Source organism: Trachypithecus francoisi, unplaced genomic scaffold, assembly GCF_009764315.1.
Source record: "Trachypithecus francoisi isolate TF-2019V2 unplaced genomic scaffold, Tfra_2.0 Lachesis_group5, whole genome shotgun sequence".
Classification (NCBI taxonomy): domain Eukaryota; kingdom Metazoa; phylum Chordata; class Mammalia; order Primates; family Cercopithecidae; genus Trachypithecus; species Trachypithecus francoisi.
In genome coordinates, this window is record NW_022681470.1 from 56,637,916 (window position 1) to 56,663,900 (window position 25,985).

General features: G+C 41.1%; 2 pseudogenes; both read left to right on the plus strand.

Annotated features, from left to right (window-relative positions):
* Window positions 1-16,252: 16,252 nt before the first annotated feature.
* LOC117074065 lies at window positions 16,253-17,717 on the plus strand (annotated as a pseudogene).
* A 6,441-nt stretch (window positions 17,718-24,158) lies between these two features.
* LOC117074066 lies at window positions 24,159-24,594 on the plus strand (annotated as a pseudogene).
* The last annotated feature ends 1,391 nt before the right edge of the window (window positions 24,595-25,985 follow it).

Consider the following 25,985-nt stretch of genomic DNA (forward strand, 5'->3'; position numbering starts at 1 on the left):
ATGCAAATTTTGTGGTTATATAAAAATACCTTAATATTTAAATGTGATTTCAAGGAATTGTTTTTGTTTTGTTTTGTTTTGTCATTATTATTGAGACAAAGTCTCATTCTGTCATCCAGGCTGGAGTGCAGTGACACCATCTCGGCTCAAGCAGGTTCAAGCCATTCTCCTGCCTCAGCCTCCCGAGTAGCTGGAACTACAGGCACCTGCCACCACATCTAGCTGATTTTTTTTTTTTTTTGAATTTTTAGTAGAGATGGGGTTTCATCACATTGGCCAGGCTGGTCTCAAACTCCTAATCTCAGTTGACCCGCCCTCCTCAGCCTCCCAAAATGTTGGGATTACAGGAATGAGCCACTGCACCTGGCCAAGGAGTTGGTTTTAATACACGAAACGTGATGCCTTGTGCTTCCATCTTGCCTTTGTACTACACTCCCTGCTTTGGATCAGCCACTTGCCTGGAAATTTCCAGAAAGGTTTGCAGGTGGTTAGGCTGGTGAGGTGGGTAGTGTTTGTGAACTTTGAAAGACCCAATTCAGTCCTAAAAGTCAATGCCCAATAAAAATTAGTTATTTCAAAGACAAATCAATTGGGTAGGGGTGAGAGGTGGGGAGGGAAGTGAGAACATTCAGCCGACCAAAGATAACCCCCACTTCTGTCCTGTGAGTTCCCCAGAAAAACTTCCTGGGGAGTCACTTCTATCACAGACCCCTGACCGAACGGAAAGACAGGGAGCCACACACAAGAGTATTTCTGGCCGGGCGCAATGGCTCACGCCTGTGATCTCAGCACTTTGGGAGGCCGAGGCAGGCAGATCACCTAGGTCAGGAGTTTGAGACCAGCCTGGCCAACATGGTAAAACCCTGACTCTACTAAAAATAACAAAAATTAGCGAGGCGTGATGGCACGTGCCTGTAGTCCCAGCTACTTGGGAGACTGAAGCAGGAGAATCGCTCGAACCCAGGGGTTGAAGATTGCACTGAGCCGAGATCATGTCACTGCACTCTAGCCTGGGCAACAGTGACTCTCAGTCAAAAAAAAAAAAAAAAAAGCAAGAAAGAGAAAAAAGAGTATTTATTTCTTAGGAAGCCCCTAGTACAAGTGGGGAAATGTGAGAAGTGGATAAGTTTACCCATTAGGGACAGGAAGTTCTCTCCAGAAATAATGTCCAATTTCCTGCTGCCAAAGGCTGTCAGCCCTACCACTCATTTTGCTTCTATAGAAATATGATAGCCTGTTTCCTTCCCTCTACTCCTGCTACTCCCCAAACCTGCCCTTCTCCACACCATAGGCTATCAGCAACACTTTTCCAGAGACTGTGCTGCTGTCACCTCCTCTTCCCTGGCTGACAGACCCATCCTTGCTTCTCTCCCACAGTGGGGCACAGCAGAGGGGACAAAGAATCCATGTAGTCACCCACCAGTGGCATCCTTTCAGGAGAAATCATGGTCTCTCCGAAAAAAACATACATCTACTTCATAGAAACCTTCATTTCGGCATTACACAAAGCTAAATGTCACCCCAGGAATATTCTAGTTGGAGGAGGTCTTTTTACAATATCCATGGGGCAGAAAACCTCAAGGAGAATGCCAAAGAATTAAAAAGAACATGAGCCAACACTGCCCTGGGAAAGGATGAGACGTAGGAGTGAATATTAGCCTATTCCCCACTGTTATCCTTTTTGGGGTAATGTTTTTATGTGCAGTATTTTTTGAGTATTAACTTCTTGCCCAGTGATGTTATAGATACACAGCACATTTAAGAACATGGACTTCAGAATCAAAATACTGGGTTCCATGTCACATACCCCTCTTTGCCAGCCTGATGGCCTTTTGGTTTTCTCATCTGAAAAATGGGCATAATTACACCAAATACATCATGGGTTGGGGAGGATTCAGAAAGACAATTCACACGAAGCATATGCATACTAAGCATATGCATACATAGTAAACTCTCATTAAGTGTCACCAATGAGCATTCTGGCAAACCAATTTTGTCAGACAAAGTTAAGAATTTATCCATAAGTTAAGATCTTGGCCAGGCATGGTGATTCACACCTATAATCCCAGCATTTTGGGAGGCCAAGGTGGGTTGATGACTTGAGTTCAGGAGTTTAAGACAAGCCTGGGCCGGGCGCGGTGGCTCAAGCCTGTAATCCCAGCACTTTGGGAGGCCGAGACGGGCGGATCACGAGGTCAGGAGATCGAGACCATCCTGGCTAACACTGTGAAACCCCGTCTCTACTAAAAAAATACAAAAAACTAGCCGGGCGAGGTGGCGGGCGCCTGTAGTCCCAGCTACTCGGGAGGCTGAGGCAGGAGAATGGCGTGCACCCGGGAGGCGGAGCTTGCAGTGAGCTGAGATCCGGCCACTGCACTCCAGCCCTGGCGACAGAGTGAGACTCCGTCTCAAAAAAAAAAAAAAAAAAAAAAAAAAAGACAAGCCTGGGTAACATAGACCCTCTCTCTACAAAAGGTAGCTGGGTGTGGTGACTCACACCTGTAGTCCCAGTTACTCAGAGGCTGAGGTGTGAGATTCATTTGAGCCCAGGAGGCAGAGATTGCAGTGAGCTGAAATCTCGCCACTGCATTCCAGCCTGAGTGCTACAGTGGAACCCTGTCTCAAGAAAAAACCAAAAGATATTAATCCATATATAATAACTAAGTCTAAAATGATGCATAATATTTGAAAATCTCTGCAAAAACAAAAATGTGAAAAATAATTTTCCACATTGAAATAATAAGAAATCAAGATTGCACGGTGCTATTTTTTAAAATGTGCTATTTTTAAATGTATATATTAATTAGTAACTCTGCATACACATTGAAAATTGAGCTTCAATTTTTGCTATATTAATCAAAAGTTGATTTATTACAGTCAGGCATCTCTTTTGATGTGCATGCTTACCCAGAAGAATCTGGATCAAGATTCCTTATAGCATATTAAGTTTTAAGCAATGGAATAATTTTTGAGTTTTAGTCCTAAATTTCTTAAATCTTAAATATATCAGCAATTTCTCAAACTCATGTGTATAGCATCTTATTTTTCCTTAACATAGCTTACATTTTTATATTATAAAGCTCTCATGAAATGAGACAGAAAACTGAGATACATGTACTCCAGGAGTAGTCACAGCACACTCCAGAACTGTAGTACACAGTAGTCATAGGCCAGGTCCCTAAGCCTACACTGTACTAGGAAACTGAGACATGGTGTGGCTTAATGTTACAAGCACTTTTATCTCCTGCAGAGTAAGATAATGGAAAAAGCCAGGTACTGGGAGTCCAGAAACCAACTTCAAACACCAGCTCCATCACCTCTAGCTGAGATACACTGGGCCCTCTGCTTAACCTCTCAGAACTTTGGTTTCCTAATTTTTTATGGTATTAAGAATACTACTTTGTAGTATAGAATTTTTTAAATAAAACTAAATGGGGATATGAAAGTACCTACCACAAAGGAGGCATTCAACGTGTGTTAATTTCTTTCCATCCTACAATTCATAAAACAAATTCCCTGTCCACATTGTTTTATCAGATACTTAAATGTAGACACTATGTGTTCTCGGTCCTCAAATGACAGAAATGAAGTAACAACGAATGAGTGAACTGCCTTGGTAACTGTCTCTCCCCTGTAGAGTAAGAAAATTATCCTTGGTAAATCCCACACGACTCTATAAGGTGTGGGGAATAGGCTCTACAGGGACCAATCCATGTGTCTTAGTCCCTCAGGTGTAAAAAAGAGATGGACCTTAGTTTCCATGCACTGCCTCATTTTGTGCTTATTTTAATATATATTTTTACTCGTAAGATGATTTTAAAAGTTAGACTCTCTTTTATGCCTATGTGGTATTAGTTCATAACAAGCTGTCTACCACACATGTGATAGTTTTTTTGTTTGTTTTTGAGACTGAGTCTCACTCTGTCGCCCAGGCTGGAGTGCAGTGATGGGATCTCGGCTCCCTGCAAGCTCCGCCTCCCGGGTTCACGCCATTCTCCTGCCTCAGCCTCCCGAGTAGCTGGGACTACAGGTGCCTGCCACCACGCCCGGTTAATTTTCATTTTTTTTTTTTTTTTTTTTGAGACGGAGTTGGTGGATCACGAGGTCAGGAGATCGAGACCATCCTGGCTAACATGGTGAAACCCCGTCTCTACTAAAAAATTTTCATATTTTTAGTAGATCGAGACCGTCCTGGCTAACATGGTGAAACCCCGTCTCTACTAAAAAATTAGTAGAGACGGGGTTTCACCATGTTAGCCAGGACGGTCTCGATCTCCTGACCTCGTGATCTGCCCGCCTCAGCCTCCCAAAGTGCTGGGATTACAGGCGTGAGCCACTGCACCCGGCCCACATGTGATAGTTCTAGTTACATAATTTGCAGATGAATTTATGTCAACATAAACCTGCCCCCCACATGGAAATCTTGGAGATTCATGCTTAGAATCTCCTAAAAACCCTCACTTTTCCTGTGTTCCTTATTCCCTTCTCCAAGTTACATAGTAATCAAGAAAAGGTGAACTCTAACAATCATACTGGCCAGGAATAAAGCCACGATTAGATTTACTAATTAAGAAAGGATATCTGTGTTAAAACATGTTCATCCTGACTGGTTAAAAGTAAGCTCTTGGCCAGCCATGGTGGCTCACACCTGTAATCCCAACACTTTGGGAGGTCAAGGCAGGCAGATCACCTGAGCTCAGGAATTCGAGACCAGCCTGGCCAACATGGTGAAACTCCATCTCAACTAAAAATACAAAGAATTAGCCAGGTGTGGTGGCACACACCTGTAATTCCAGCTACTCGGGAGGCTGAGGCAGGAGAATAGCTTGAACCCAAGTGGCAGAGGTGCCGTGGGCTGAGATCACGCCATTACACTCCAGCCTGGGCGACAAGAGCAAAACTCCATCTCAAAAAAAAAAAAAAAAAAAAAGAAAGCTATTGCTCTGAATAACACTCTCAGTAACGACCATATCAAACCTAACTGCTGTCACATAAAGAACTTTTAGTTACGACCGAAAGGGGTTTCTTTTTCTGTAAGAGGATTTTCATTACATGAATAACCCCATATTTCAGAGATTTAATATAACATTGAAAGAAATAGGCTTAGTCCACTCAGCCAGTCATATTTTTAAACTATAGATTTGATGTCAGATCCAGCAATGTGTTCTTTAAGATGGTTTTTCTGAAAAGCTTGGGCCAGGCGCAGTGGCTCACGCCTGTAATCCTCCAGCTACTTGGGAGGCTAAGGCAGGAGAATCACTTGAACCCAGGAGGCAGAGGTTGCAGTGAGCTGAGATTGCGCCACTGCATGCCAGCCTGGGCGACAGAACAAGACTCTGTATCAAAAAAAAAAAAAGAAGAAAAAAACAAAAGTTTATAATCTGTAGCACCCTAAATATCTCAGTTTTAAAATACGATTCCTACAAATAAGTAGGAAAACCCTAATTCCAGTTGGCCAATAATGAAAATTGTGCTTAATTATAAATATAAGATGGGCACATCTCTAAGACAGGAAGAAAGAGAGTGTATAGAGAAGGAGGAGGAATGAAATGGGGAGAAGGAGGGAAAGGAAGACTAAGAGAAGAGAAGCAGGAGAAAAAGGAGGAAAAAAAATAAGAGGTTGTGGACAGCATGGACGTAAATCCGAGCTTGGACCTCAGAGCCAGCCAGATGAACATAAGTTTACGTCCTGTCTCTGACCTTTGCAAGCTGCATGACCTGTTACAAGTTATTGTAAACTCTATGCCCCTGAGTTTCCTCTGTTACAAGGGAATAATTTTTTCTACTTAGTAAGGATGTCTCAGGGCCTGGCACAAAGAAAATGCACAACAAACAAATGGCAACTACAAGTGTCCATTTATACTGCTTTTATATATATGTATTTTCATATATTTATCTCATGTGCCCCTTAGATTAGTCCCCTCTTGAATACACAGTGTATTCATCTCATTCTTCTTCCCCAAAGAACCAAAGACAATCTTCTGTGCACAATGGACCATTGCAAAATAATTTTGTGCCTCATTCACAAATATTTTTCTAAATGCTTACATAATAAAAGTCAGTGTTTATTTGTTTATTTTTATTTTATTTTTGGAGACAGAGTTTCACTAGTTCACCCAGGCTGGAGTACAGTGGCGTGATCTCGGCTCACTGCAACCTCCGCCTCCCAGTTCAAGCGATTCTCCTGCCTCAGCCTCCCAAGCAGCTGGGATTACCCACGTGTGCCACCACGCCCAACTAATTTTTGTATTTTTAGAAGAGACAGGGTTTCACCATGTTGGCCAGGCTGGTCTTGAACTCCTGACCTCAGGTGATCTGCCTACCTTGGCCTCCCAAATCTGGGATTACAGGCATGAGCCACCCACGCCAGGCCAGTGTTTGTTTAGAAGTTTATAATCTTGTACATTACATGATTTTGTCACCGGTAGAGGGTCATGACTGCAAGTTGTCCAGGTTCTTGGTGTTTTGAACAAAGACTTGGACAAAACGCCGAGCAAAGCAAAGAAAGAATGAGGCTATGAAAGAACAAAAGCAAGGACTTATTGGAAACAAAAGTACACTCCAAGGTGTGGGGACAGGCCAAGCAGTGGCTCAAGGGCCGGATAGGGAATCTTTTTGGGTTCAAATACCCACTAGAAGTTTCCCATTGGCCACTTCACGCTGGCTTCATGTAAATGAAGTGGTGGCCCACAATCAGTCTGATTGATTACAGAAAACAGCCAACCAGAGGCTGAAGTGAAGTTACAAAGGTCACACTCCTGTTCAAACATCTGATTGACTGCAAAACCAATCAGAGGCTAGGGTGAAGTTACAAACTTAACACTTCTATGCAAACGAAGGCTCAGCCTGCACTCAGTCTGATCTGTTGCGGACAGCGAATTTCCCGTCTGCTGCTCAGAAAATGTTGCTGGGATTTGCAAACTGAGTAGCCTCTGGTCCTTTCGTTACTCAAGCAGGAAAAGTTAGGGTTTCCCTTTCAATTTCGTTCTAGGAAGTCAGTGTGAAACAGCCTTAGGTTCCCAGCCTCCAGACTCTATTCTCCTGCCTCAGTTTGCATCCCTTCCTTTTGGGACTAAGCCCCAACCTCCCCACCCCCGCCCCGCCCCGCCCCAAGAAGAAGGCAGAACAACTATTACTTTCCGCATTTTACATCTAAATTTAGGGTCCCAAAGGCTAAGGGATTCGCCTCAGCCGTTGCAGCCAGCAAGTGGCTTGGTCTTCTGGCCCTGAATTCTTGCTCCTCCTAGGACAACCTGGGCTTCTTCTGGGAGTCTAAGTTTACAGAAGCTGATGCTGCCTAGCCCTCATTTAATCTCCTTCACTTCCGTGGATAGTGTGCCTGTGAGTACCAGTTATTACTATGTACAATGTAATGGAGCATTTAAAAAAGAAGATACCATCTTACCCTAATGATCACCTTTCTGCCTATGGTCAGATTAAAATTCCCAAGAAAAACAGAGTACTTCAGAAGATGAAGCACAAATAGCTTCCCTTGTTTTCAGCATTTGATTCTATTTTATTTCCTTTTCCTAATACTGTTTGAAATGAGCATACAGCTAAGCACTCATTTTCTGAGGCATCCAGTATGTAATTGCTGAGGAAATAACTTTGTTGAATCTGTCTTAGCTAATTTATTGTTATGTACTGTGCTGGGCTGAATTGCTACAAATAGTGACATTGCTGGGTTCGTGAGGAATGCTGGGCTCCCCACCCCCACTCTGCCAGAGCACCTCCACCTTCTCCTCTAGTGTGTATATACTGAGTTTTTACATGACGTTTGTTTGAATAAAAGATGTGGTGTTTTTTTTTTGTTTTTTTTTAAGGTGGGATTGAAATCTATTGTTCTAGATAAGTTTAACTAAAAGAGAAACTTGAAATGGAAGCAAGAGTCCCTAGACATAAAAAAAGAACAGGACACTGGATGATAACAAGAATAAAATTTTGCCAGGCGGGGACAGTGGCTCATGCCTGTAATCTCAGCATTTTGGGAGGCCCAGGTGGGCAGATCACCTGAGATCAGGAGTTCGAGACCAGCTGGGCCAACATGGAGAAACCCCCATCTCTACTAAAAACACAAAAATTAGCCCGGTGTGGTGGCAGGTGCCTATAATCCCAGCTACTCGGGAGGCTGAGGCACGAGAATTGCTTGAACCCAGGAGGCAGAGGTTGCAATGAGCTGAGACTGTGCTACTGCACTCCAGCCTGGGTGACAGAGCTAGACTCTGTCTCAAACACATAAAATAAAATTTTGCATTTTTAAATTATTTACTTTGTAGAGGAGCATATTAAACCTTGCAGATATTAATTTAGTTCTTACAGTTTCTTTCAGTTAACACAGAAGTTTTCTTTCTAGAGTAGAACTGTGGAAACTGAGGGACAGCGAATTGCAATATACCTGCAGGAGTGTTCTGGAGCAGCTGTTTGCTTCCTGCCCTGCAGTGCTCTCAAGAAGCGGAGAAGAAAAGCAGAGAGCCAACTAGCTAGGGGCAGGGGTGGCCCAGAGCAGGCAGGAGGCAAGCTCCTGTGACTCATCCGGGGCTGTAGCCCTTAGACCAAGGTTTGACAAGTGAGGGCAGTGGGAAGTTGCATAAACAGACCCACCATGCACTGTGCGGCTTCTCCAAGTGAGAGGAAGAGAGGAGGGAAGGAAAAGCCAATGTCTACCTACCCAGGCAGCCATCTCACTAAGTGGGGCAGTCTCTGCATCTGTTTCCTGATGTACTAATGATGTCTTCCTGTGGTTCCCCACCTTTTTTCTTCATGTCAATTCTTTTGCATGTCTTTTTAATGCTGCCTTTTTAAAAGCTTCTTAAATTTGTCTTTTTAAAAACTTAATAAAATGTAAGTTAAAATTGTATACAAATTAAATTCATTTATATGCTCACTTAAATGTTTCCTGAGTACTTATTCTATACAAACAGTGTGCGCCAGGGATATGGCAATGAAGGAAGCAGAGACAGTCCCTGCCTCCGTGGAGGAGTCTATGTCTGTGCTAGGAAGGTAATAGGCTGCAGATAGCCTTGCTTTTGTTTTCAAGAAGCATCTGTTTTTTAAAAATCAAATTAATACAAACCTTACCTATATTAATGGGAAAAATTCAGTGTTTAAAAGAAAGTTATGGCAAAAAAAAAAGTTTACATTTTTACTATGTACTCAAAGGAATTCAAAGGAAACAGAGGTTCCTCCTTTTTGGTGGACGAAATCCACCCAAACTGGATGCCATAATAAGGTCCTAAAAACTTCCATTATCTTACCTTAAGCATTTTTTCTTTTCTTCTTTTTTTTTTTTTTTTTCTGAGACAGTGTCTCATTCTGTCACCCAGGCTGGAGTACAGTCGTATGATCATAGCTTTCTGCAGCCTCAGTCTCCCAGGTTCGAGCAATCCTCCCACCTCAGCTTCCCAAGTAGCTGGAACTATAGGCACACACCACCACGCCCAGCTGATCTTTTCTATTTTTTGTAGAGATAGAATTTTGCCATGTTGTCCAGGCTGGTCTCGAGCTCTTGGGCTCAAGTGATCCTCCCACCTCAGCCTTCCAAAGTGCTAGGATTACAGGCATGAGCCACTGTCCCTGTCTCTTAAGTATTTTTGACAAGACAGGGGCATTCAAAGTGTGGTCTCCAGACCTGTATCATCAGCATTATTTGGAAACTTGTTTGAGAGACATGCTGTCTCGCCCAACCTAGACCTACCAAATCAGAAACACCGGGAGTAGGCCCCAGCAATTCGTGTTTTAGTAATCCATCCAGGTGCTTTTGATACATACTAAAATGTAAAAACCATTTCTATAAAATAATGTCAATCAAAGCCACTCCTAATGACAAGGCTCTATGCCTCAACAGGTTGCTATTCCCCACACCTGGAACTGTTTAAATATCCTTTAGAGGCCAATTTTTAGCACCTGGTCCTTAGGCAAGACAGATTTGATAATAAAACGAGCTTTACTAGGGCTCCCTATGAGCTCTGAATTCTGCTTTGAGCAACCTCACCCTTTTTGTATTCGCTTGACCAAGCCTTGCTTTGTTATTCAGTTGCCGTAACCCTGCCACGTTATTCTTTGTGGACTGTTGCAATAGTCCTAGCTAATATCGTGACCTCCTCATTTCCTAAATACACTAGGTGACAGCCTCCTAGCCTTCAAAACCAAGGTCAAGGTTTACGATTTCGCACCTCCTGCCAAACTTCAGTCTGATTCCGATGTACTATAGGATCCATTGCCTCCTGCTTGCTATGCAGTCTCTGTGAGTGGTGTTTCATCACATGTTAAATCTTCCACCTGCTGATGGTAGCCATTGCTTCTCTGCCCACTTGGACCTCTGCCTGCAATGTGACTTTCCTAAGGTCACAAGTATTCATGACAATCAGTTGAAACACTCACCTGGCACTGGACAAGAGACCTGGAGCGTGTTCTATTTCCAGGTCTTAGAGACTAGTGGATAAACACCTTCCTATGATTTTATTTGAGAAATAAAATTGTATTGTAGGGGATGAAATAATAGATAATTGTGGTGCATAGGAAATCCTGTATCAAATATTTAATATTCTACAATATATGCAAGTCTTACGGGAAAAACACGTATCGACGATCCACAAATCTGCATATTATTTACAGAACAAAAAATACCTTCAAAGTACCACCTTGATTCAATTACCTAGACTGAGGTTCCCACAGTCACTGGTAGAGTTCATGTCTATGTCATCCCCTTCTGTATCTCAGTATCTAGCGCAATGCATGGCAACATACAAACACCCCAAAAGTAGGTGTTGAATAAATGGAAACATAGTCTATTCCCCTTCTCTTGCTTTCCAGCTATTTTTTCAAGAGACAGGGTCTCCCTCTATCACCCAGGCTGGAGTTCAGTGGTGCAATCATAGCTTACTTCAGCCTCAAGCTCCTGGGTTCAGGAATTCTCCCACTTTAGCCTCCCAAATATCTTGAACTGTAGATGTAAGCCACTGCACACAGCTAATTTTTTATGATTTTTTGTAGAGACAGGGTCTTGCTATTTCATCCAGGCAGGTTTCAAACTCCTGGCCTCAAGTGATCCTCCCACCTCAGCCTCCTAAAATGCTGATATTAAAGAGCTAAGCAACCATGCCAGGCCTAGCTAATTTTCAAATTAGCTTAATCATCATGATCTCCTATTTATTAAATGCCATTATATGAAACGTTAGGGCTGAAAAGGACTGCTAATTACACAAAGAGAACAAAGAGAAAGGAGTGGGTTAAATCAAAACACAGGTACACTGCCCTGGGAGTCAGACAACCTGGATTCATCTCTCAGTTGAGCCACTGGTTAACCAAATTACCTGAGCATGTAACGTCACGCCTGGGTGTCTCACTTTCCTCATCTGAAAAAGGATGAAGCTGGATTCTCCTTCTGGTTCTATCATTCTAGGATCATAAAATGGACCAAGTCCCCCTGACTTTTTGTTACAGTGCATAAATAATGTAATTATTATAAACTGGACTGTCCAGTGTTATGTTCAGCTGAGAAAATCCTCAGTGACGGTTTAATGTTGAACACCCCGATACATATGAGAAAAGTGGAAGACACTCATTTTTTCCTAGCTGCTATCAAATGTTTATGCATGCTAGTCATTCTAAAATGAGAAACTGACCTAATGCTCCCCCAATGTACCTAATGCAAGTAAAGATACAGGGAGTTTTTGTTGTTGTTGTTTTGTTTTGTTTTGTTTTGTTTTTTAATACTGCTTAACTGGCTTTCTGGGTGAGTGTGGTGGAGGAGAGAAAATAAACCCCTTATTTGCAATGTTTGCTGATTACTGTGGTATAAATGCCCAGTATGATCAATTTCAAGCTACTAGCGTGGAGTCACTGGAGGCGGAATTGGGAAAAGATATACACAGTTCTGTCTCCAAGGCCAGGACAAGCCAGTTTCAACAACACCACTAGCTGAATCTCACCAATCATTTTATTTATTTATTTATTTATTTTGAGGTATCCAAGTATTTTTAAGTTTTAAATTTTATATGTGTAAAATATGCACTCAGATTCTTTCATTAGGCATGTGTTATTAATAACATTCATCTTTTTCTATTTTTAAGGTAGAGACAAGGTCTCTAAGTTAAAGAGAAAGTGGAAAGGAGAAAACAGAGACATCGAGGATAAGAATAAATATTATTTGGTTAGACCAAGTACACTTTGAAATCAAGTCAGGACAACCTCTCATACCGTCAATTCCCCTTCATATGGCCTATCAGACTGCACACAATTCAGCCCCTCCTACTTATCCAGTCTGTCTCCTCCCCAGTTCCCTCATACACTCTGGACACATGGACCTGCTAGTCCGTAGAGACACCAAGCTCGCTCCCACTCCAGGGCATTTGCACAGTCCCTTCCTCTGCCTAGAATGTCCTTTCCCCTATTCTTGATGTGGCTGACTTCTATACATCATCCAGGCCTCTACTCAAATATCACCTGCTGTCCATGCGATTCAATATTGCCTGCCAGTTCAGTCACTCTCTACACTCCTTCTCTGATTTGTCTCCCAACACTTATCTGAAATTATAGTATTTTTTTAATGGAAGGATGGGTTGTGAAGGAAGAGGGATTTGGGGGTTCATTTTTAATTTTTTATTGTCTCTGTTTCACACTCCAATATAAGTCCTTTAATAAAGAGGATTTAGGTTCATCTTTACTCCATAAATACTTGTAAAATAAATCAGTGAATGAATGAGTGTACAGTTTTTCATTATTCATTTTAGGGGAGAAAATTATAAAAGAGCTTTACACAAAAGGAACAAAAATGATTTAGCTAAACTACATAAAATAGGCTCCATAAAGAAAGGTTAAAAGAGGCCGGGTGCAGTGGCTCACACCTGTAATCCCAGCACTTTGGGAGGCCAAGGCGAGAGGATCGCCTGAGGTCGGGAGTTCGAGACCAGCCTGACCAACATGGACAAACCCCGTCTCTACTAAAAATATAAAATAAGCCAGTGTGGTGGCTCATACCTGTAATCCCAGCACTTTGGGAGGCCGAGGTGGGCAGATCACCTGAGGTTGGAAGTTCGAGACCAGCCTGACCAACATGGAGAAACCCTGTTGACTTTGTACAGCTGAACACCCACTAGGATGGCCACAATCAAAATGACAGACAATAATGTGTGTTCACGAGGATGTGGAGACATTGGAACCTTCTTACTTTGCTAAAAGGAATGTAAAATACTTTATCTACTATGGAAAACAGATTAATAGTTCCTCAAAATGTTAAAGAGTTACCATATGACCCAATTCTGCTAATAGGTATATACCCAAGAGAGAAATGAAAACATATGTTCATATAAAAATTTGTACACAAACATTCATGGCAGCATTATTCACAATAGCCAAACAGTGGAAATAACCCATATGTCTATCAGCTGATGAATGCATAAACAGTGGCATGTCCATGAAACGGGATATTATTTTTCCATAAAAAGAAATGAAATGGCCAGCATGGTGGCTCAAACCTGTAATCCCAGCACTTTGAGAGGCCGAGGTGTGTAGATCACCTGAGGTCAGGGGTTCAAGACCAACCTGGCCAACATGGTGAAACCTTGTCTCTACTAAAAATACAAAATTAGCCGGGCCTGTTGGCACATGCCTGTAGTCCCAGCTACTTGGAAGTCTGAGGCAGGAGAATCTCTTGAACCTGTGAGGCAGAGGTTGCAGTGAGCCAAGATCATGCCATTGCACTCCAGCCTGGGCAACAAGAGCAAAACTCTGTCACAAAAAAAAAAAAAAAGAAAGAAAAAGAAAACAGAAATGCAGTGCTGATACATGCTACAATATGGATGAACTTTAAAACCACTGTACTGAGTGAAGGAAGCCAGACACAAAAAAAACCACATAGTGTATGATGCTACTTGCATGAAATGTTCAGATTAATCAAATTCGTAAAGACACGTGGTTGGTGTATGAGGAGGGAGGAATGGCGAGTGACTGCTAATGGGCACGTGGTTCCTTTTAGGGAAGATAAGAATGCTCTGGAATTAGATAATGGTGATGGATGCACAACATTGCGAACATGCTAAAATCCAGTGAATTGGACACTTTAAATGGTGAATTTTATAATATCTAAATTTTGTCTCAATAAAAAATAGGACTGCATTGGCCAAAGTAAATCAATGAGATAAGAAATTGCCCTCCGCTTAATGTAGGAGGGACTGAAAAGTCACACAGCAAAGGCTTGGCTATATAATCCGTATCTAGAAGAAGTGAGAATTAGGAAAAATTATCCAACCTACTAAAAATATTTTTAGGTATTTTTATGAATTTAAACATTTCTTCAAAATTTTTAAAGCAGGGGGATTCTTAATGGAGAAATTTGGGGATGTCTAAACTTAAATACCTGTGAGGGGGCAACATATTTCCTGTAGAAATCTTTGTTTTGGGAGCTTTTTGAAATAAGATGGAAATAAACCAAAACTTCATTAATTAAGGATGAGAAACAATTGGAATTTGTGAAGTATCTGATTTATGAACATTATTGAAGTCCACTTTTATTCTGCTCAAGTACAAACAACATAAACTAATCTAGCAGAAAAAAAATAACCTGGTAGAGATCTTTAGAGAATTAGTTTAGAGAGAAGAGTTTGAATTACAATTAGCACGTAAATTATCCATGCGTAAGTTGTGCTTCTGAAATGCTTTATGGAATTTTTTAAGTGCCTCAAAATATTTTATTCTGTTGAACAACTTAAAAATCTCTTCCTGCCCCCAAGTCTTATTTACATATTTAATGTGTGTTTTCCACAAATTAAGGGTTAGCTTAGCAAAATAAATCTCAGTACTGCTCCTGATTCAACTATCGCCAATTGGAAATTACTCAAGTTTCAGTTCCACCCGATTTTACTCAAAGTAAATCATGGTAAAGCACTGAATGGGAGGTCAGGTGTGGTGGCTCACATTTGTAATCCCAACACTTTGGGAGGCCAAGGCGGGAGGATCACTTGAACTTAGGAGTTTAATACCAGTCTGGGCAACATGGAGAAACCTCAAATGCAAAAATTATCTCAGCATGGTGGCATGTGCCTGTAGTCCCACCTACAAGGAAGACTGAGGCAGAAGAATCACTTGAGCCTCGGAGGTTGAGGCTGCAGTGAGCCATGATCATGCCACTGCACTCCAGCCTGGGTGACAGAGCGAGGCTCTGTCAGAAAAAAAAAAAAAAAAGCAGTTGTATTAGTCCATTCTATTCTCACACTGCTATAAAGACATGACCGAGACTGGGTAATTTATAAAGAAAGGAGGTTTAATTGACTCACAGTTCCTCATGACTAGAAGACCTCAGGAAACTTACAATCATGTCAGAAGGGGAGAGGGGAAGCAGGCAACTTCTTCACAAGGCAGCAGGAGAGACTGCTTGCGAGAGCCCAAGAAAAACTATCATTTATGGAACCATCAGATCTCGTGAGAATTAATTCACTATCATGAGGACAGCATGGGGGAAACCACCCCCATTATCCAATCACTTCCCTCCCTCTATACCTGAGGATTACAATTTGAGATGAGGTTTGGGTGGGGACACAGAGCCAAACCACATCAGCAGTGAATGGGAATAACAAAAGATTCTAAATTCAGCTCTCAGAATTAATGTGCCTGGATGTTCTGATTCCTGATCCAGTGTTCTTTTCCATACTCCTGGCTTATGCTGGCCAATGTTAATGTTCACCTGAAAACAAGATGCTCTCTTACATAGAAATGTTTCTGTGAAGCACAACTCATTAAGTCTTCTTGGCTTTATCTAAAACTGATCTTTTTGTGTTACAGTCAAACTTGTACCTCTCTCATCTCACCATAACCTAAATTATCCTAGGTAGTTAGAAGTCAGACTGAAAATTATCAACATGCTCCAGAGGAATCATTTTTTGGTTCAAGATCCAAGAGAAACTGGGTAGAACCTCTCCACACACAGAAACCTTCTGAATTGCAATTATCCCCTTCACATTCACTGCTCAAAACTCAGCTCTTCAGAAGGGGGTGCACCATGGGCTCGAGAACCCTTGATTTCATGGGTTACCAGAAAAGATCAAGAAGGAAAATGAGCAAGGTAAGGAAAGAAAGCAGCAAATGTGTGAGAGGCAATTCATGTACTAACAGACAGCAGGACTAGCATAGTACTGAAACCAGAGAGAAGAAATGCAAGAAAACAATTATAAGAGAAAGACAAGATACTACTCCCTAGTCCAGGGCCAGATAGCTAGGCTGGTTCTCTCCTTTCTAATAGGAGGCCTCTGCCACAAACATGCTCTGCCAGATCCTCAGTCAGGCCAAGAAACACCTCAGGTTAATCCCTCTCCTTGAATTTATTGAAGCTGGAGGTACTGGAGCAACACTGGATGCCTTGCATCTGGCACTGTTCAATCCAGGTGTTAATTGAGGCAGAAACCATAATCCAGAAAGAACACTGGAACAAACTGGGTCCCAGTGATTGATACAAGTTCTACTCAGTGAATGTGGATTATAGCAAACTGAAGAAAGAAGGTCCAGATTTTTGTTTGTTTGTTTTTGTTTTGTTTTGTTTTGAGACAGAGTCTCTCCCTGTTGCCCAGGCTGGAGTGCAGTGACACGCTCTCAGTTCACTGCAGCCTCTACCTCCCTGGTTCAAGTGATTCTCACGCCTCAGCCACCTGAGTGGCTGGGACTATAGGTGCACACCATCACATCTGGCTAATTTTTGTATTTTTAGTAGAGATGGGGTTTCACCATGTTGGCCAGGCTGGTCTCAAACTCCTGACCTCAGGTGATCTTCGTGCCTCAGCCTCCCAAAGTGCTGGGATTAAGGCATGAGCCACTGTGCCTGGCCAAAGGTCCAGATTTCTAAATAAAATGTTTCACCATAAAGCTGCTTAGAATGAAGGTCTTCCAGAAGCCACTCACACAATTTTCCACTTATGTAGGAAATAGTTCTCCTCCAAATGCATGAAATCATGTTGATATGTTGGAGATCACACTGATTAATAAATATCGACAATTGAACAAAACAAAAGGCAGCTCAAAGAAAGAAAAAAGGAGGAAGAAGCTGACAAATGCAAAACAGGAAAGGCATACACTATTTTTTTCATTTTGAGACGGAGTCTCGCTCTATCGCCCAGGCTAGAGTGCAATGGCACAATCTTGGCTCACTGCAAACTTCACCTCTTGGGTTCAAGTGATTCTCCTGCCTCAACCTTCCAACTAGCTGAGAATACCGATGCATGCCACCATGCCCGGCTAACTTTTTTGTATTTTTAGTAGAGATTGGGTTTCATCATGTTGGCCAGGCTGGTCTTGAACTCCTGACCTCAGGTGATCCTTCTGCCTCCGCCTCCCAAAGTGCTGGGATTACAGGGCCACTGCTCCTGACCTGCACACACTATTTTATGTTATAAAGATAATGTGGACAAAGTACCTCATCATACATGGTAAAAACTCAATCATATTTGTTGAATAAATAAATGACTGACTCACTTCGAAGTGACTGCAATAAAATCAAACTCACTATTTTATCTCCAAAACTCATTATTTGCTGATTTCCCTTCTTCTGTAAAAATATAATGATTTTATGTTACCCAAGTCAAAACCCTGGAACCATCTCTGCTGTTCTTTTTGCCTCTCCCATCTCAGCTTCAATCATTTAAGGATAACTAATTCTTCCCTCATCAGGTCTATTTTATTCATCCCTTTCTGTGCACACTGATCACCTGAGTCCATATCTCAATACGGATTAAACAAGCATTTAGTGTATGCACATTACATGTCCTGAGCCAGTCTACTAGTTACATATCCTACACTAGTCTATAATTGGAGTTACTTCTTGCCTTCTATGAGTTCAAATCAGACATAGAAATAATACAATATGACAAAAGTAACCATGGAGCTATTTATATGGAAAATGCTACTTGACCAACTCAACCAATTTATAATCATCTCCCCTGTCTCATTCTCTTTAATCTCTTCCCTTTCAGATAAAAAATTCTTGCTAATATATCTTGAAGGATTACTATGCACCAGGCATTTCTGTAAGTAACAAGCATTTTACATAATTCACCTCATTCACTCCTCACAATAGCTCTAGAGGTAGGTGGTGTTATTATTTAATACCTCAATTTCAAAAATAAAGGAACAGTGTTTTTTAATCACAATTAAAAATAAAATTTTTTTTCTCACCCCAGTTAGGATGGCTATTGTCAAGAAGACAAAAAATGATAAATGATGGTGAGAATGTGGAGAAGGGGGAACTGTCATACACTGTTGGTGGAAATGTAAATGAGCACACCCACTGTGGAGAACAGTATACAGGTTCCTCAAAACACTACAAACAGAATTACTGTGTCATCCAGCAATCCTCCAGTTGGGCATTTATCCAAAGGAAAGGAAATCATTATATCAAAGAGACGTCTGCGCTCCCATGTTTATTTCAGCCTTATTCACAATAGCCAAATTATTGAATCAACCAAGGTGTCCAACAACAGATGAACAAATAAAGAAAATGTGGGATATATGCACGATGGAATACTATTCAGCCATAAAAAAAGAATGAAATCCTGTCATCTTTGGCAGCATAGATGGAACTGGAGGAAATCCTGCCATGTGAAATAAGCCGGGAACAGAAAGTTACACACCACATGTTCTCATTCATATGTGGAAGCTAAAAAAGTTGATCTCATAGAAGTAATAAGTAGGATGGAGGCTACTACAGGCTGGCAAAGGGAGGTAAAAAGGATGAATAGGGAGGGATAAGTAAGGATTTGTTAAAGGATGCAAAATTACATCTAGATAGGAGGAATAAGTTCTAGTGTTCTATTCCACTGTAGGATGACTACAGTTAACAATAATATATTATATAGTTTCAAATAGGTAGAAAGGGGATATCGAACGTCCCCAGTACAAAGAAATGGTAAATGTTTGAGATGATGGATATGCTAATTATCCTAATCTGATCACTATACAGTCTATTTATTGAAACATCACTATGTAGCCCATGAAAATGTACAGTTTGTCCATTTAAAAAATTAAAATAAATAAATCATTTTAAAAATCAAAAAATCAATTTTTTTTAAAATTATACTTTAAGTTCTAGGGTACATGTGCATAACGTGCAGGTTTGTTACATATGTATACTTGTGCCATGTTGCTGTGCTGCACCCATCAACTCGTCAGCACCCATCAATTCATCATTTATATCAGGTATAACTCTCAATGCAATCCCTTCCCCCTCCCACCTCCCCATGATAGGCCCCGGTGTGTGATGTTCCCCTTCCCGAGTCCAAGTGATCTCATTGTTCAGTTCCCACCTATGAGTGAGAACATGCGGTGTTTGGTTTTCTGTTCTTGTGATAGTTTGCTAAGAATGATGGTTTCCAGCTGCATCCATGTCCCTACAAAGGACGCAAACTCATCCTTGTTGGCCAGGATAGTCTCCATCTCTTTTTTAAAGGATAAAAATAAACAACTCAGTAGAAGAGGTTTAAAATATAGTTAAGGAAATATCTCTGTAAGTAGAGCAAAAACACAAAACAAAAAGTGGAAAAAGTAAAGGGAAGCTAAGAAAATTCAAAGATATTCTAACCAAAATACTAGATATATGAATAATAGGAGTTGTAGAAATAGAGAAAGAGAAAATAGAAATAAAGAAATCATCATGGGCTGGACACAGGTGTAATCCCAGCCACTCAGGAGGCTGATGGGAAAGAATCATTTGAGGCCGGGAGTTCAAGATCAGCCTGGACAACACAGTGAGAGCCCATCTCTACAAAATAAAATAAAATAAAAGTCAGCCAGGCATGGTGGCATCCACCTGTAGTCCCAGTTACTTAGGAGGCTGAGGCAGCAGGATTGCCGGAGCCCAGGAGGCCAAAATTACAGTCCGCTTGCTCTGAGCTCTGATCACACCACTTCACTCCAACCTGAGTGACAGGGTGAGACCCTGTCTCAAAACAAAACAAACAAACAAACTATATATATATACATCCTAAGAAATTACCGTGGATATAGTACGTGAAAATTCTGCAGAAATGAAGGGCCTGGGTACCTAGAAAGAAGCAGTCAACTGCTCAGGACACTTGAGTGGATAAAAATAGACAACATTATGGCACATGATTGTACAACTTCAGAATACTGGAAATAAAGAGCTACAAAATGAAAAAAGGCGGTGGTATGAAGGACCCACATGAATGGTTTTGAATTTCTCAACAGTACTACAAGCTAGATGACAACGATGTTCCATACCATGAGAATGTTTAATCAAGTGCCATTTTTAAACATATCATAATTTATTGTATGGAGGTAAACAAGTACTCAAAGGGAAATGTTTTAGCTGTGAAAAGGTAAATTAGAATAGTAAAAAAGGCCTGGTGCAGTAGCTCACACCTGTAATCCCAGCACTTTGGGAGACTGAGGCAGGAGCATCACTTGGGCCAGAGTTCAAGATCAGCCTGGCCAACATAATGAGACCATAACTCTACAAAGAAATTTAAGAATTAGCTGAGTGTGGTGACATGTGCCTGTAATCCCAGCTACTCAGGAGGCTGAGGCAGGAGGATCACTTGAGCGTAGGAGTTCAAAGTTACAGTGAGTGGAGATTGCACCACCGCACTACATCCTGAGTGACAGAGTGAGACCTTATCTCTGGAAAAAGAAAAGAATGAAAAAAAAATATTTCAAATAATAATCTAAGCTTCCACCTGAAGAAACTATAAACAGAAGAGCAAATTAAATTCAAAGCAAAGAAAAGAAAGGAAATAAAAATTAAAGTGGAAATCAATGAAATAGAAAATAGAAACAATGGAGAAAAGTCAATGAAAACAAAAGTTGGTTCTTTGAAAAGATCAATAAAATTGACATGCTTTTAGTTAGACAACCAAAATCCATTTAAGTACCTACTCTGATATGAGCTGTATAAAACAGTTATAAATACACTCTACCTCTGATAGTTTTATATTCTAAGTGACTATAACATCGCTTATATGGAAGTTAATTAGACCAAAAAAGATATTGTGAATTCAAGGTTGATGATGGTCCTTGACAGTAGGATGATACCTCAAACTTTTAAGGCCTATGAGTAACATAAAGTCACTCCCAAACATGTAAGGATGGTTTTATGACCCTTGCTTAACTTTCTTTTTATAAATGGGGTCTTGCTATGTTGCCTAGGCTGAAGTGCAGTGGCTATTCACAGACACAACTATGGCACTTTAACCTCAAACTCCTAAGTTCAAATGACCCTCCTGCCTCTTGCTTCAGCCTCCCAAGTAGCTAGGACTATGGGCACACACTACTGCATGGCTTTATCTTTGTTTAAGTTCTGTTTCCACATATTTATGTTCAACTGTGCCAGATAAGGGGGAAACTCGATATAAAAATAGTAAGCAACAGCGAAGTATATATTCTATAGATATTAAATATATTTGTTTTGTATATTGATAGATCAGATAATTTTTCTTTCATTATTCCACCTTTATATTTTTCAGTCCATAAAGTCTATGTAGGCCGGGCGCGGTGGCTCAAGCCTGTAATCCCAGCACTTTGGGAGGCCGAGACGGGCGGATCACGAGGTCAGGAGATCGAGACCATTCTGGCTAATACGGCGAAACCCCGTCTCTACTAAAAAATACAAAAAACTAGCCGGGCGACGAGGCGGGCGCCTGTAGTCCCAGCTACTCGGGAGGCTGAGACAGGAGAATGGCGTGAACCCGGGAGGCGGAGCTTGCAGTGAGCTGAGAGCCGGCCACTGCACTCCAGCCTGGGCGGCAGAGCAAGACTCCGTCTCAAAAAAAAAAAAAAAAGTCTATGTAATGCTTAGAAGGTTCATTCAATTTTTTTCCCTACTTAAATCAATATCCATGGCTACAACTGATCTTAGAGCATTTTAGGAATATCAATGGTGGTTTTCTAAAATTTTTATGACTTCAGTTGGAGTTTTGCTTCTTTCTCCTTTTGGTTTAAATTCTGGGTTTTCTGAGTAATAATCTATCATCTGGCCTCCCTGTATGTGCCTTGAGTTTCTTCATCTTACATTGATGTAATTCTTTTGTGGATGAGAAAGGAGTGGGAGAAACAACTGTAAACAGGCCAGGTATGGTGGCTCACACCGTAATCCCAGCATTTGAGAAGCTGAGGTGGGAGAACTGCTTGAGCCCAGGATTTCAAGACCAGACTGGGCAACATAGTGAGACCTTATCTCTCCAAAAAAAAAAAAAATTAATTTGCCATGGATGGTGGCACATGCCTATAGTCCCAGCGACTTGGGAGGCTGAGGCAGGAGGATCCCTTGAGCCTAGGAGATAGAGACTGTAGTAAGCCATAATTGCACCATTGTGCTCCAGCCTGGGCAACAGAATGAGACCTTGTCTCAAAAAAAAGACAACTGAAAAGATGAAAAGTAAGGAGTTGTGAAAACTACTGTTTCTTTCTTCTGTGTGTTTACATATGTGTGTGCACATATGTATATATGTATGTAGATATGTGTACATAAACACAGTTCCTGCTGCAGGGCTGAGAAGCAATCAGCTATATATGTGTATTATACACAACTATATACAAACACATACATGCACACACGCAGGGTATGGAAAGAAAAATCACAAGAATGTTGCAGAATAGAGGAAGAAAGAGGATGTGATTGGAGAGAGCCACAGAGGGGGATTCTGTAGTACTGGCAATGATCTATTTCTTTCTTTCTTTTTTTTAGAGCCAGAATCTTGCTCAGTCACCCAGGCTGGAGTGCAGTGGCATGACGGGATGATCATGGTTCACTGCAGACTCAAACTCTTGGCTGAAATGATCCTCCCGCCTCAGCTTCCAGGTTAGCTAGGATTATAGGAATATACCACTATGCATTTTTACTTTTTGTGGAGGCAGGGTCTTACTATGTTGCCCAGGCTGGTCTCAAACCCCTGGCTTAAGCTATCCTCCCACCTCAGCCTCCCAAAGCCCTGGGATTACCACTGAGCCCAGCAATATCTAATTCTTAACAGAAATAATTATACGGTTTTTCATTTTAGTATGTTATTATTATGTTATTGGTTGATGTATGTTTGGATACTCTTCTATATTTTAATATAGTTCACAATTAAAACATAACGAAATAATAAAAACAAAAAAAGTATCCCAAAGTGCAGAAAAATAAAAATAAATAGTACCTTTTAATTTTAAAACATACTAAAACAAAATGTAATAGCCTCCAACTGATGAAGGGCTATTGCAAATCATTAGACAAAATATAAATATCCCAAAAGGAAAAAGGACAAAGACTAAGACTACACACAGGCGAGTCTCACAAAAGGGAGGAAAAGGTCGGGCACGGTGGCTCACACCTGTAATCCGGGCACTTTGGGAGGCTGAGGCCAGCAAATCACCTGAGGTTAGGAGTTCGAGACCAGCCTGGCCAACATGATGAAACCCTATATCTACTAAAAATACCAAAAAAAATTAGCCGGGTGTGGCGGCACATGCCTGTAATCCCAGCTATTTGGGAGGCTGAGGCAGGAGAATTGCTTGAACCTGGGAGGCAGTGGTTGCAGTGAGCCCAGATCACACCACTGCACTCCAGCCTGGGAGACAGAGTAAGACTCTGTCTCAAAAAAAACAGGGAGAAAAAAAGCAAACAGCTCATGGCTTAGCCAAGGTTCTCTAAAAAACAGAGCCTGAACAAGATTTAAGCATGAATGCTTTATAGGGAGATACAATCCCAGGGCAGGGAGAGTGAAGGATGAGAAGCAGATCCAGCGGGCCTACAAAGAGGTTACAAGGAAAACGTAACAGTGCTGTGCTAATGGTTCAGTGGCTAAAATGTGCGTTAACAGTTCATGCATCTGGCCAGGCGCATTGGCTCATGCTTGTAATCCCAGAACTTTTGGAGGCCAAGGCGGGTGGATCACCTGAGTTCAGGAGTTCAAGACCAATCTGGCCAACATGGCAAAAGTCCATCTCTACTAAAAATATAAAAATTAGCCAGATGTGGCAGCAGATGCCTGTAATCCCAGCTACTCGGGATGCAGAGGCAGGAGGATCGCTTGAACCCCGGAGGTGGAGGTTGTGGTGAGCTGAGATTGTGACATTGCACCCCAGCCTGGGCAACACAGCCAGACTCTGCCTCAAAAATATAAAAATATGAATTAATACATAAATAATAATTTTAAAAAAACAATTCATGCATCATACCTGTCCACATGCCTGACCTGGTACCCCAGGTAGGGACACTCCACCAGTTAATGGAAAACAGAGTAAAAACTTTTCAGAAACTTTCATACCTTCATGAAAAGTTTATTCTTCTAATTACACAAGTAACAGCAACAACAACAACAAAAACCAAAAACAAAAACAAAGGGAACAACTTCCCCTGGACAGAAAGCAACGTTAATGTATGAAGAAGAATCTTCAGAAGAGGAGTCTGATGATGAAATAGCAGATAAGGATTCTGATGATAATTGGGATGAAGACGAGGAAAAAAGTGAAAGTGGAAAAGATGAGGATGTTGATGAAGAGGAAGATGAGGATGCTGAAGGAAAAGATGAAGAAAATGGTGAGGACAGAGATATGGCAAGTGAAAACGAATTACATGGAGATTCTGATTTAGACCCTGAAAATGAAAGTGAAGAAGAATGAAGACAGAAAAGTAAGCGGGTCAAATTATCTAAACGCTGGCTCACCTTGCCCAGTGCTGCCAAGTCCTCCTGGGGAGGGTTGCCTCTGTGCCAGGATGCTGAGGACCATTGCAAATTTCCAAGTTCGTAACGGTGGATCCCATGCCACCTTGCTGTCCTGAGCACCTAAGACTTAACTGTGTGAATAAGAGCATTTCGTTCAAATGCTAATAAACTTTACACAGTATATAGACACATTTTCTGAAATGCACTGACATCAGTGTCCAATATATGGTATATTTTTATAAGATAATATCCTAGTATGATTGGTTATATCAAGAATTGACATAAGTGCAAATAAAGACGTTTCCCACAGGGTTTGAAGAACTGGACTCTTGTGAAGGAGTCAGCTCTTGTCTCAGGTTGGTATCTTTCATCAAATCCAGATTCAAAGCATCATTAATAAAAATTTTTTTTTTTTTTTTTTTGAGACGGAGTCTCGCTCTGTCGCCCAGGCTGGAGTGCAGTGGCCGGATCTCAGCTCACTGCAAGCTCCGCCTCCCGGGTTTACGCCATTCTCTCGCCTCAGCCTCCCGAGTAGCTGGGACTACAGGCGCCCGCCATCTCGCCCGGCTAATTTGTTGTATTTTTTTAGTAGAGACGGGGTTTCACCGTGTTAGCCAGGATGGTCTCGATCTCCTGACCTCGTGATCCGCCCGTCTCGGCCTCCCAAAGTGCTGGGATTACAGGCTTGAGCCACCGCGCCCGGCCAAAAATTTTTTTAATTTGGTACATTTAATTTGGTTCATTTTCATGAAATATGAAGAGATAACTAAAAACTGGAGTAAAAATGATTGTAATTTTTAAAAATCATCAATATCACTAGTTTGTCTACTAATGGGTAACCTGACTTGAGTAAGATTAAATATTGGAGTCCTTCCCCAAAATAACCACTTATTTTTTAAGCTGTCACGTGAAGTATTTTTTTAAAACAAAAAAAAATTATGACAATTAAAAAACTAAAGAAGTAACCACATTAAGGATTTTTCTTGACTGCAAATTGCTGGTAAAGAATCATCAGTGTATGAATTAGCAGTGCTTGTTATCTGAAACTCTTTTAAAAATTCAATTTATACCTGCTTTTGAAGAGATTTTCATTTTTATTTAAATTACTAATGGATCAAAGAACAATTGTCTATTTTTTTCTCTTTGGTTTTTAAATATTAATGATAACCTTATTAGAATTTTTTCCAAAGAATATATTTTATAATTAATAATTTAGTGTTTTTCTTCCTTTTCATTATCTACTCTTGGCAATGTTAGGTTATCTGTTTAACTTTAAAATAATAAACCTGATTCAATTTTTTTTTTTTTTTTTTGGGTGGGGGAATGGATTTTCGCTCTTTTTGCCCG